General features: G+C 44.2%; 1 protein-coding gene and 1 pseudogene across 1 annotated transcript in view; both read left to right on the top strand.

Annotated features, from left to right (window-relative positions):
- The window catches only part of LOC126175127 (chitooligosaccharidolytic beta-N-acetylglucosaminidase-like), a 336,523-nt gene that overhangs the window by 182,972 nt on the left and 140,006 nt on the right, over positions 1 to 13,545 (top strand). The gene's annotated exons all lie outside the window — the stretch shown is intronic.
- On the top strand, positions 11,717 to 11,834 carry LOC126177919 (5S ribosomal RNA; annotated as a pseudogene).

The following is a 13,545-nucleotide window of genomic DNA, read 5'->3' as shown; positions in this document are numbered from 1 at the left end:
GCTGACATAACGGAAGTTTCCAACCGATTTCTCATACACAAACAGCAGTTGACCGGCGCTGCCTGGTGAAACGTTGTTGTGACCCTCGTGTACGGAGGAGAAATGCGTCCCATCACGTTTCCGTTTTTGATAGAGGTCGGATTGTAGCCTATCGCGATTGCGGTTTATGGTATCGCGACATTGCTGCTCGCGTTGGTCGAGATCGAATGACTGTTAGCACAATATGGAATCGGTGGGTTCAGGAGGGTAATACGGAACGCCGTGCTGGGTCCCAATGGCCTCGTATCACTAGCAGTCCAGATGACAAGAGTCTTATCCGCATGGCTGTAACGGATCGTGCAGCCACGTCTCGATACCTGAGTCAACAAATGGGGACGTTTGCAAGACAACAATCATCTGCACGAACAGTTCGACGACGTTTGCAGCAGTATGGACTAACAGCTCGGAGACCGTGGCTGCGGTTACCCTTGACGCTGTACCACAGCCAGGAGCGCCTCCGATGGTGTACTCAACGACGAACCTGGGTGCAGGAATGGCAAAACGTCATTTTTTCGGATGAATGCAGGTTCTGTTTACAGCATCATGATGGTCGCATCCGTATTTGGCAACATGGGGGTGAACGCACATTAGAAGTGTGTATTCGTCATCGCCATACTGGCGTATCACCCGCCGTGATGGTATGGGGTGCCATTAGTTACACGTCTAGGTCACCTCTTGTTCGCATTGCCGGCACTTTGAACAGTGGACGTTACATTTCAGATGTGTTACGACCCGTCGCTCTACCCTTTATTCGATACCTGCGAAACCCTACATTTCAGCAGGATAATGCACGAATGCATCTTGCCGGTCCTGTACCGGCCTTTCTGGATACAGAAAATGTTCGACTGCTGCCCTGGCCAGCACATTCTCTAGATCTCTCACCAATTGAAAGCGTCTGGTCAATGGTCACCGAGCAACTGGCTCGTCACAATAGGCCAGTCACCACTCTTGACGAACTGTGGTATCGTGTTGTAGCTGCATGGGCAGCTGTGCCTGTAGACGTCATCCAAGCTCTGTTTGACTCAATGCCCAGGCGTATCTAGGCCGTTATTATGGCCAAAGGTGGTTTTTCTGGGTACTGATTTCTCAGGATCTATGCACCCAAATTGCGGTAAAATGTAAGCACATGTCAGTTCTAGTGTAATATATTTGTCCAATGAATACCCGTTTATCATCTGCATTGCTTCTTGGTGTAGCAATTTTAATGGCCAGTAGTGTATATATTGTGAGGCTACAGTGAAGATCTCTAGCTCTTTAAATAAGTGTCTAGCAGAATACTGAAGTACTGTTCTGTGTATGTTAGCCCAGTACATAGCCATATGTGTAACTTTTCCTTTAGGAGTGGTCGGTTTCCTGACCGATTAAAGTACTCGGTATTGAAGCCACTTTATAAAAAGGGAGACAGGCATATTGTTGACAACTTTAGACCTATTTCTATGCCATCGGCGTTTGCTAAAGTTATCGAGAAGGTTGTATATACAAGGTTACTGGAGCATTTAAATTCACATAATTTGCTGTCAAATGTTCAGTTTGGTTTTAGAAATGGTTTAGCAACCGAAAATGCTATATTCTCTTTTCTCTGTGAGGTTTTGGACGGATTAAATAAAAGGTTGCGAACGCTAGGTGTTTTCTTTGATTTAACGAAGGCTTTTGACTGTGTTGACCACAAAATATTACTGCAGAAGTTGGACCATTATGGAGTAAGGGGAGTAGCTTACAATTGGTTCGCCTCTTACTTTAAGAACAGAAAGCAGAGGGTAATTCTCCGCAATATTGAGAGTGGTAGTGATGTTCAGTCCCACTGGGGCACTGTTAAGTGGGGTGTTCCCCAAGGGTCGGTTCTGGGGCCAATACTGTTCCTTATTTATATAAATGATATGCCTTCTAGTATTACAGGTGATTCAAAAATATTTCTGTTTGCTGATAACACCAGCTTGGTTGTGAAGGATCTTGTGTATAATATTGAAACAGTATCAAAAAATGTAGTTAATGAAATAAGTTCGTGGCTTGTGGAAAATAATTTGATGTTAAATCACATAAGACACAGTTTTCACAGTTTCTAACTCACAATTAAATAAGAACCGATATTTTTATCAGACAGAATGGGCATATTATAAGCGAGACAGAACAGTCAAGTTTCTAGGTGTTCGGATAGATAGTAAGCTGTTGTGGAAAGCCTACGTCCAGGATTTGTTCAGAAACTAAATGCTGCTTTATTTACCATTAGAACAGTATCTGAAATAAGTGACACTTCAACACGAAAAGTAGTCTACTTCGCATATTTTCATACGCTTCTGTCGTATGGTATTATTTTTTGGGGTAATTCTTGTGATTCAAAAAGGGGATTTTTGGCTCAAAAACGGGCTGTTCGAGCTATATGTGGTGTAAGCTTGAGAACTTCTTGTCGACTCCCACTCAATAGTCTGGGAATTCTGACATTGCCCTCACAGTATATATTTTCTTTAATGTCGTTTGTTGTTAGCATTATTAGCCTATTCCCAAGATTTAGCAGCTGTCACTCAGTTAATACTAGGCAGAAATCTAATCTGTATGTGGAATGCGCTTCCTTGACTCTTGTGCATAAAGGAGTGCAGTATTCTGCTGCATCCATTTTCAATAAGCTACCGCAAGAACTCAAAATTCTTAGCAGTAGCCCAAAGTCTTCTAAGTCTAAACTGAAGAGTTTCCTCATGGCTCACTCATTCTATTCTGTCGAGGAGTTCCTGGAAGAGCTAAAAATTAAGCAAATTCCAGTGTTACATTGTTGATTTTCTTTATTTAAACTTACGACTTGTCGCCTGAATATTTCTTTTTATATTTCATTTTATCTGTTTCTACCACCGTGTTATAATTTCATGTATTGACTCGTTCCATGACCATGGAGATTTCTCCTTAATTTGGTCCCACGGAACAATAAATAAATAAATAAAAATAAAAAATCTAGGATGAGCTCCAGCAATTAATCTGATTACACGCTTTTGTGCAATGAACAGTGTATAAATGACTAGTAGAATGCGTGTGAAGCTCTATAAGGCTGTTCGCAAATGATGCGGTTGTCTGTAAGTAGATGGCAACGCCAGAAGACAGTATCGACTTCCAAAATGGCCTGCAGAGGATTGATGAAAGGCACGGGCTCTAATAGTTGGTCCTAAACCTAAATAAATGTAACATACTTCGTATACACAGAAAAAGAAACTCACTACTGTACAGCTGCACCACTGATGCCAAATTGGTGGAAGGAGTATCTACCGTAAAATATTTGGGAGTAACCATTTACTGCCGCGCGGTTTGAGGCACCATGTCAGGGATTGCGCGGCCTCTCCCGCCTGAGGTTCGAGTCATCCCTCGGGCATGGGTGTGTGTGCCGTTCTTAGCATAAGTTAAAGTACTGTGTAAGTCTAGGGACCGAGGGCCTCAGCAGTTTGGTCCCTTAGGAATTCACGCACATTTGAACAGTAACCATTCGGATTGTCCTTAAGTGGAGTTGCCACATCAAACAAACAGTAGGAAAAACAGACATGATATTGAGATTCATAGGAAGAATCTTATATAACTCATCCAGCAAGGAAGTGGCTTTTGTTCGGCCGGTTATTCAGTAATGTTCATCAATCTGAGATTCTTACCGGGTATGACTGATAGAAGAGACAGAGAAGATCCAACGAAGAGCGGCGCGTTTCGTCACGGGATCGTGTAGTCGCCGCGAGAGCGATACAGAGGAGCTCAACGAACTCTACTGGTAGATGTTACAAGAGAGGCGTTGTGCATCACAGAGAGGTTTGCTATTGACATTTAGAGAGCGTACTTTCCTTCCACATATACACTACTGGCCATTAAAAAGGCTACACCACGAAGATGACGGGCTACAGACGCGAAATTTAACCGACAGGAAGAAGATGCTGATTTATGCAAATGATTAGCTTTTCAGAGCATTCACACAAGGTTGGCACCGGTGGCGACACCTACAACGTGCTGACATGAGGAAAGTTTCCAACCGATTTACATACACTAACAGCAGTTGACCGGCGTTGCCTGGTTAAACGTTGTTGTGATGCCTCGAGTAAGGAGGAGAAGTGCTTACCATCACGTTTCCGACTTTGATAAAGGTCGGATTGTAGCCTATCGTGATTGCGGTTTATCGTATCGCGACATTGCTGCTCGCGTTGGTCGAGATCCAATGACTGTTAGCAGAATATGGAATCGGTGGGTTCAGAAGGGTAATACGGAACGAGGTGCTGGATCCCAACGGCCTCGTATCAGTAGCAGTCGACATGACGGGCATCATTTCCGCACGGCTGTAACGGATCGTGCAGCCACGTCTCGATCCATGAGTCAACAGATGGGTACGTTTGCAAGACAACAACCATCTGCACGAAAGCTCGGCGACGTTTGGAGCAGCATGGATTATCAGCTCGGTTACCCTTGACGCTGCATCGCAGACAGGAGCGCCTGCGATGGTGTACTCAACGACGAATCTAGGTGCACGAATGGCAAAACGTCATTTTTTCGGATGAATCCAGGTTCTGTTTACAGCATCATGATGGTCGCATCCGTGTTTGGTGACATCTTGGTGAACGCACATTGGAAGCGTGTATGCATCATCGCCATACTGGCGTATCACCCGGCGTGATGGCATGAGGTGCCATTGGTTACACGTCTCGGTCACCTCTTGTTCGCATTGACGGCACTTTGAACAGTCGACGTTACATTTCAGATGTGTTACGATCCGTGGCTCTACCCTTCATTCGATCCCTGCGAAACCCTACATTTCAGCAGGATAATGCACGACCGCATGTTGCAGGTCCTGTACGGGCCTTTCTGGATACAGAAAATGTTCGACTGCTGCCCCGGCGAGCACATTCTCCAGATCTCTCACCAACTGAAAACGTCAACTCAATGGTGACCGAGCAACTGGCTCGTTACAATACGCCAGTCACTTTTCTTGATGAACTGTGGTATCGTGCTGAAGCTGCATGGGCAGCTGTACCTGTACACGCCATCTAAGCTGTGTTTGACTGAATGCCCAGGCGACTCAAGGCCGTTATTACGGCCAGAGGATGTTGTTCTGGGTGCTGATTTCTCAGGATCTATGCACCCAAATTGCGTGAAAATGTAATCAGATGTGAGTTCTAGTATAATATATTTGCCCAATGAATACCAGTTTATCATCTACATTTCTTCTTGGTGTAGCAATCTCTCGAAATCACCACGACGAAAAACTTTGAGAAATTAGAGCTAATACTGGGACTTACTAACAACCATTTTTCATGAATCCAACAGGGAAGGGGTGATCAGTTTGTGGTATGAGAAGTACCCTTCGCCACACACCGTAAGGTGCCTTGAGGAGTGTGGGTGTAGATGTAGGTGTCGCGGACGCCGACTGTCTCAGATACTGAGATAACGTCAGGAATGACTCAAGGAACAGCGACCGGCCCGCTCCTGTTCTCTATGTACATAAACGATGAGGCCCATAGTACGAACTGAGGCCGCTCGCTGACGCCGTTGTGTGAGTGTATGGAGATTCAGGATGACTTGGACAGAATCTCTGTTTGGTGGAGTGACTAGTAGCTTGTTTCAAACGTGCATCAATTTAAGTTATACGGATGGGTAGGAATAACATTCCTCTAATGTTGGAAAACTTTATTAACTGTTAGGTCTACAACTTTGCTTCCGCCGTTTTGCAATAGACGGCAGTAGCGGCAAGTGGGGTTCGGGTGGTTGATGATAGGTGTAACACAATAAGCTTAGACGTCTTTAAACATGATGCCATAAAAATATTAGTCGATTTGTGATTGCATCATAAGGTTATTCTCGAGTAAGGACGTCAATTTATGTATCCATTTCTCGCCATTTGCGGGAAGTTTTAATTTTCTGCTTTAACATGAAGAATTCTGCGGCTATGGCTCTTAAAATGCTGGGTAAGACCTATGGTGGGGGAACTGTTAGTGGAAGAACGTGCAGAGAATGTTTTCAACGCCTTAAGAACGGTGATTTTGATGTCGGAAACGGGCATGGCAGTGGAAGACAGAACGTTTTCGTAGCTACTGAAACAGACAGGACATCATTATCGAAAGCAGCTGACGCGCTAGAGACCAGCACTGAAACACAAACGGGCACGATACAGCGATAGACACGTAAAGGTAATTTTGCAGCAGGTCAGTGTTCGACCCAAGTCGGAAAACCCGTCAAAATACGCATGGAAACGTTGAAGTGAGAAGTCCTATCCCTCCCGCCGTATTCTCCGTACGTTGCTCTCTCTGACTACCACCTTTTTCGATCAGCGGCATACAGTCTGGCTGACCAGCACTTCCGATCTACATCTGCATCTACATTTATACCCCGTAAGCCACCCAACGGTGTGTGGCGGAGGGCACTGTAGTTGCCACTGCATTACCTCCCTTTCCTGTTCCAGTCGCGTACGTTTCGCGGGAAGAATGACTGCCGGAAAGCCTCCGTGCGCGCTCGAATCTCTCTAATTTTACATTCGTGATTCCTCGGGAGGTATAAGTAGGGGGAAGCAATATATTCGTACCTCATCTAGAAACGCACCCTCTCGAAACCTGGACAGCAAGCTACACCGCAATGCAGAGCGCCTCTCTTGCAGAGTCTGCCACTTGAGTTTGCTAAACATCTCCGTAACGCTATCACGCTTACCAGATAACCCTGTGACGAAACGCGCCGCTCTTCTTTGGACCTTCTCTATCTCCTCTGTCAACCCGACCTGGTACGGATCCCACACTGATGAGCAATACTCAAGTATAGGTCGAACGAGTGTTTTGTAAGCCACCTCCTTTGTTGATGGACTACATTTTCTAAGCACTCTCCCAATGAATCTCAACCTGGCACCCGCCTTACCAACAATTAATTTTATATGATCATTCCACTTCAAATCGTTCCGTACGCATACTCCCAGATATTTTACAGAAGTAACTGCTACCAGTGTTTGTTCCGATCATATGAACAAGAGCAAAATTAAATCGATACATGGATCTCCACAAAAGACGCCCAGTTCTTCAGCCACGTAATTCGTATGTTGTCCGAAAGATAGGAAAATGTAGTGGCCAGCGATGGGCAATACTATGAATCATAATTTTTTTGTACGTTTTTCACAATAAAGCCCCGAACTTCGAGAAAAACGGCGGAAGCAAAGTTTTAGACTTAGTATATGTAACTTCACTTTCTCACGTCGATCAGAAAGCTAGGCGTAACGCTCGGAAGAGACATGAAACGGAAAGACGTCACGAGTTCATTCTCGGGGAAGGCTACGGTTTGTTGGAGGAGTTTTGGAAAACAGTAGCTCACCCAGTGCGCCAGGGCGACTAGCTCTTAACTACTTTTCGAGTGTTTGGGATCCGCACCAGGACGGATTAATGGGAAACTTCAAAGCGTCCGAAAAGTGTGCTGTTAGATGTCTTAACGGCCGGTTCGCTTAGTGCAACGTAAACACTTCGCTACCTTATATGGGAACGCTGGATTTCGGAAGGTGTTTTTACGAAGCGATATTAAGAAGCTACACTAGACAACCAACATTTTCGACAGAGTGCCGAACGATACTAATTTCTCCAAGGATCCACCTCGACTAAGGCAAGAAAAGGGAAATTTGAGCTCGTACGAACAAAGAGAGTCAATCTTTTTCCCTCGCTCCATTTGCGAGTGACACAGGAGACAGCAAAACAAGCACTGCTACAAAGTACCCTCCGCCATCCAGGTGGACAATGGCTTGTGGAGTGTATATGTAGAGATGGATGAGGAACAAACGATATCTACAGTCTCTGCAGCGATGCTTCCCGTGGTACTGGCTGTTATACATCTCCACCTACGTCCATGCTACGCAAGCCGCCTTATCGTGTGTGGCGGTGGGTACTTCATGTACCTGTGTCTCTTCACCACATCCCTGTTCCAGTCTCGAATGCTTCGCGAGAAGAACGATTGCCGGTACGCTTCCGTGCGACTTCGTATGTCACAAATTTTGTTGTTTTTGTGGTCTTCAGTCCAGAGACTAGCATGATACAGCTCTCCATGTTACTCTATACTGTGCAAGCCTCTTCATCTCCGAACAACTAGTGCAACCTACATCCTTCTGAATCTGCTAAGTGTATTCATCTCTTGGTCTCCCTCTAGGATCTTTACCCTCCATGCTTCCCTCCAGTACTCAATTGGTGATCCCTTGATGCCTCAGAACGTCTCCTACCAATCAATCCCTTCTTTTAGTCAAGTTGTGCCACAAATTCCTCTTCTCCCACATTCAGTTCAGTACCTCCTCATTAGTTACGTGATATAACCATCTAATATTCAGCATTCTTTTCTAACACTGTAACGTCCCCTTAGAAAAATTATGAATGACTGTGCTGGTAAACTTCTACGTTATTTGATACAAAGACTGCTGAGTAAAACTGAACGTACTCAGACAGTTCTCTATTTACTTATTCTGATCATCACTAAACTGACACAATAGTTTTTTAGCGCAACGCAATCTGACTTTCAGTAATCATTACAAAAGAATGGCCCTTACTAACAATAACCTATACCTTTCATGAATCACATACCTCACAAAAATCTTCGTTACTCGAACTACTGCAATACAGCGAGCGCCAATAGTGCCAGCTAAATAAAAGATTCTAACTACTAAAGGCACTAACTACTGATAGGCATAGTTAGCAAATGAAAGATTTTGATAGAGAACAAACAATGTATTTACCTTAATAATGTTCAAAAGTCATCATATATATATCTATCAATTCATGACATCCATCTTTACAAATTTCCTGTTTCTGGCGGACACACGTCCAGATCGTCCGCTTATAGTAACCTCTCAAAACTCTGGCATCTCTCTCTCCACATCCACCACTGCTGGCAGCTCACCTCCAACTGCGCAACGCTACGCGTTGTTCACATCCAACTGGCCAACGCTACACAAGCGAATATTCCAGCAATGAGTCCAACCAGCCACAGACTGCACACAGCACAGTCAGTGATTTTCATACAGAGCGCTACGTGGCGTTACCAACATAAAAACCTAAACAGCCATCTTACATACCCCCCAGGCTCCCCACAAAAAATTTTACAAATTGTTTTGGGCAGTGGTCAATGCACATTTGCTAAATTTTTTTTATATTAACGATAAAAAATACATCAATTGCACACAATTTTTGATACACTGTTGTTCAAAAGAAAATTGTCCTCACAGTCTATAAAGACAGTGGTGCTGGTGGTGGTTAGTGTTTAACGTCCCGTCGACAACGAGGTCATTAGAGACGGAGCGCAAGCTCGGGTTAGGGAAGGATATTGGCCGTGCCCTTTCAAAGGAACCATCCCGGCATTTGCCTGAAACGATTTAGGGAAATCACGGAAAACCTAAATCAGGATGGCCGGAGACGGGATTGAACCGTCGTCCTCCCGAATGCGAGTCCAGTGTGCTAACCACTGCGCCACCTCGCTCGGTATAAAGACAGTCCTGATCATTCATCACAGTAGTACAAAGTCTGAGTAGTAAAAGAAAATGCACATGGAAGTTGTGGATTTCCATGCAGTCTTGAAGAAGTAGTGTTGTCCTTCCAACGGAAAGACAGTGCTAATTCTTGACATGCTGACAGGTAATGGGCCCCATCCGAGCAAACTCACAGCAGAGTCAGTCGAATTTTTGAAGAATATTGCTAGTTAGGTCATCACAGAGCAGACCCACTTTAGTCCTTGTTGAGATAATGGTATTGGTGGGCCACCAAAGGTGCAAGCCCACGGTAGTCCTTGTAGAGATAGCCAGCAGCCATCTGTTACGAGTGTGCGGCTGCACAATCACCATCGAAGAGTCTTGTGGATAATATAGCAAGTCCATAAACTACCACTTGTGCACTCACAAACTTTTTGGAATTTCCTTGGAACCAGAAGTGCTGTTAACCAGTTCCTTGCTGAATTATCAACTCACGTTCAAGCACTAACAGTCCTTTTTTTTTTAACTTCTAACATATTGGGCTTATACTATGACCAAACAGAGACGTGTGCAGTGAAATGAAACTTAATTTGAAGAACTGGTGTCTATACAATTATAAATTTACATACAATTACAAAGGCACAAAATACATCATTAAAGAACATAATAATATAGATAACATTTGTAGTAATATGGGCTCTATAAAAGAATAGAAATAAACATATACATTAGTGTTACAGGAATTATGACACAAGTAAATAAATGAGAATATTCTAACATTAATTTGACATATGATCATTAAAGGGAAACATAAGAGAGTCAATAATATCCAAACATTTTTCCAAAGTATTTGAGGATAATAGTATTCCGCATCATAGTGAATGTAACTTAGTATTAGAAAAATTCTACAACACAACTCTTATCAGATAAACACATAAAGACAGGAAGAACACAAATACACAAGGGTACACAAACACATAGCGGAATAACACAAAAGGAAAGGACAGGGTTTGTTTTCAGTGCAACATTTGGTACTGCAGTCCAACCCAAAACTTCATTCCACAGATCTTTTCTCTTATTTCAACATTTGTTCCCGCAAAAAAAATCCTACCCAAGCATGCTTTCTGTATTTATATGTTCACATATTCCTTACCTCATTATTTATTTTCCATTATCTTACCTCATCATTTGTTTCTATATGTAACGTCCCCTTAGAAAAATTATGAATGACTGTGTTGGTAAACTACTACGTTATTTGATACAAAGACTGCTGAGTAAAACTGAACGTACTCAGACAGTTCTCTATTTACTTATTCTGATCATCACTAAACTGACACACAATATTTTTTTTTTTTTTTAGCGCAACGCATTCTGACTTTCAGTAATCCCTACAAAAGAATGGCCCTGAGTGACAATAACCTTTACCTTTCATGAATCACATATCTCACAAAAATCTTCGTTACTCGGACTACTGCAATACAGCGAGAGCGCCAGTACTGCCAGCTAAATAAAAGATTCTAACTACTGAAGGCACTAACTATTGATAGGTATAGTCAACAAATGAAAGATTTTGATAGAGAACAAACAATGTATTTACCTTAACAATGTTCAAAAGTCATCATATATATATCAATTCATGATATCCATCTTCACAAATTTCCTTTTTCTGGCGGACACATGTCCAGATCGTCCGCTTATAGTAACCTCTCAAAACTCTGGCACGTCTCTCTCCACATCCACCACTGCTGGCGGCTCACCCACAACTGCCCAACGCTACGCGCTGTTCACATCCAACTGCCCAACACTACACAAGCGAATACTCCAACAATGAGTCCAACTAGCCTCAGACTGCACACAGCACAGCCAGTGATTTTCATAAAGAGCGCTACGTGACGTTACCAATATAAAAACCTAAACAGCCTACTTACAGCACCACATTTCGAAAGCTTCTATTCTCTTCTTCCCTACACTGTTTATCGTCCATGTTTCACTTGCATACTTGGCTATACTCCATAGAAATACTTTCAGAAAAGACTTGCTGACACTTAAATCTATAATCGATGTTAGTAAAGTTCTCTTCTTCAGAAACGCTTTCCTTACCATCGCCAGTCTACATTTTATGTCCTCTCTATTTCAGCCATCATCAGTTATTGTGCTCCCAAAGTAGCAAAACTCATCTACTATTTTAAGTGTCTCATTTCCTAATCTAATTCCCTTAGCATCACCTGATTAATGAAGACTACATTCCATTATGCCAACGGCCTTGCCGCAGTGGTAACAAAGGTTCCCGTCAGATCACCGAAGTTAAGCGCTGTCGGGCTGGGCTAGCACTTGGATGGGTGACCTACCGGTCTGGCGAGCGCTGTTGGCAAGCGGGGTGCACTCAGCCCTTGTGAGGCAAAGTGAGGAGCTACTTGACTGAGAAGTAGCGGCTCCGGTCTCGTAAACTGACATAAGGCCGGGAGAAGCTGTGTGCTGACCACATGTGCCTACATATCCGCCTGTGGGTCGAGGATGACACGGCGGCTGGTCGGTAAAGTTGGGCCTTCCAAGGCCTGTTCGGACGGAGTTTACATTCCATTATCCTCATTTTGCTTTTTTTATGTTCATCTTCTACTTTCAAGACACTGTCCATTCCGTTCAACTGCTCTTCCAAGTCTTTTGCTGCCTCCGACAGAACTACATTGTCGTCGGCAAACCTCAGAGTTTTTATTTCCTCTCCTTGGACTTTAATTCTTACTCCAGATTTTTCTTTTGTTTCCTTTACTGCTTGTTCAGTATACAGATTGAACAGCATGAGGGATGAGCTAAACCCCGTCTCACATCTTTCTCAATTACCGCTGCCCTTTCATGCCCATAGGCTCTTATAACTGCCGTCTGGCTACTGTTCACATTGTAACATACGTAGGAAGAAGCATCTTCCAGGAATGTACGCTCTCGGAACTTGAACAGTGAACCGCGCCTCTCCTGCTCTGCCACTGGAATTGGGACGGCCGTTGTGGCCGAGCGGTTCTAGGCGCTTCAGACAGGAACCGCGCGACTGCTACGTTCGCAGATTTGAATCCTGCCTCGGGCATGAATGTGTGTGATGTCCTTAGGTTAGTTAGGTTTAAGTACACTACTGATCATTAAAATTGATACACCACGAAGATGACGTGCTACAGACGTGAAACTTAACCGACAGGAAGACGATGCTTTGATATGCAAATGATTAGCTTTTCAGAACATTCACACAAGGTTGGCGCCGGTGGCGACACTTACAACGTGCTGACATGAGGAAAGTTTCCAACCGATTTCTCACACACAAACAGCACTTGACCGGCGTTGCCTGGTCAAACGTTGTTGTGATGCCTCGTGTAAGGAGGAGAAATGCGTACCATCACGTTTCCGACTTTGATAAAGGTCGGATTGTAGCCTATCGTGATTGCGGTTCATCGTATCGCGACATTGCTGCTCGCGTTGGTTGAGATCCAATGACAGTTAACAGAATATGGAATCGGTGGGTTCAGGAGGGTAGTATGGAATGCCGTGCTGGATCCCAACGGCCTCGTATCAGTAGCAGTCGAGATGACAGGCATCTTATCCGAATGGCTGTAACGGATCGTGCAGCCACGTGTCGATCCCTGAGTCAACAGATGGGGACGTTTGCAAGACAACAACCATCTCCACGAACGGATCGACGACGTTTGCGTCAGCATGGACTATCAGCTCGGAGACCATGGTTGCAGTTACCCTTGACGCTGCATCAGAGCCAGGAGCACCTGCGATGGTGTACTCAACGACGAACCTGGGTGCACGACGTGATGGTATGGGGTGCCATTGGTTACACGTCTCGGTCACCTCTTGTTCGCATTGACGGCACTTTGAACAGTGGACGTTACATTTCAGATGGTTTACGACCCGTGGCTCTACCCTTCACTCGATCCTTGCGAAATCCTACATTTCAGCAGGATAATGCATGTTGCAGGTGCTGTACGGGCCTTTCTGGATACAGAAAATATTCGACTGCTGCCCTGGCCAGCACATTCTCCAGATCTCTCCGATTCGAAACGTCTGGTCAATGGTGGCCGAGCAACTGGCTC

The sequence above is a fragment of the Schistocerca cancellata genome, chromosome 3, assembly GCF_023864275.1.
Source record: "Schistocerca cancellata isolate TAMUIC-IGC-003103 chromosome 3, iqSchCanc2.1, whole genome shotgun sequence".
Classification (NCBI taxonomy): Eukaryota; Metazoa; Arthropoda; class Insecta; order Orthoptera; family Acrididae; genus Schistocerca; species Schistocerca cancellata.
This window is presented reverse-complemented; position numbering and strand designations above follow the sequence as displayed.